Genomic DNA, 801 nt, shown 5'->3' on the forward strand with positions numbered 1-801 from the left:
TAGTTAAACTTATGTGTAGTTGGTCATTTTAAATTATTGCTAAATTTATGCCTAGGTTTAAAATTATGTTTATGCAATATTTTCACCAAACACCTTATCGCTTTTGAAGTGTGAGTGTGTATGTATATCATTGCCAAATGGCTATTCTCAGGGTCTTAATTATATATATAAGTTGCATTTCTAAGCTATTTATATAAGTAACTTAATGTAAACTCCAATAAGACCAAACTGCTTGTAAGCATTCCTATTCATCAATTTTCCAAATATTATTACTCTATTCTTCAAGTCTTTTTCCTTCCTAGGTTACACAGTTCAAATGTGGTGGTTTCACAGTAGGCATTAAATTCAGTCATGCATTCTTTGATGGAGCCGGGCTCGCCCAATTCATGAATGCTGTTGGCGAAATCTCTCGAGGCCTTCCTCAACCCATGACAAAACCAATTTGGTTTAGAGAATCCATCATCGACCCTCAAGAATTCACTTTCACATTCTCATTAGCACACGGGGCCCAAAGTTTTTTTAATGATTTGGAACAGCACGTAATAGATCTCTCTCCAGAGCAAATCAACAAGCTGAAGAATAAGTTTATGAAGGAAATTGGCAAGAAATGCTCCACTTTCGAAATCCTAGCCGCATTGGTTTGGCAATTACGCACAAGGGCAATTAACCTAAGGCCTCGTACAGATGTTACTCTCATATTTCCTATGAACATGAGACAACATATGGGCCAAACACTACAATATTGTAGTGGTGGCTACTACGGAAACCTCATCAACTTGGCCGTGATCAAGAATACTGCTG

Source organism: Asparagus officinalis, chromosome 3 (assembly GCF_001876935.1).
Source record: "Asparagus officinalis chromosome 3, Aspof.V1, whole genome shotgun sequence".
Lineage (NCBI taxonomy): Eukaryota > Viridiplantae > Streptophyta > Magnoliopsida > Asparagales > Asparagaceae > Asparagus > Asparagus officinalis.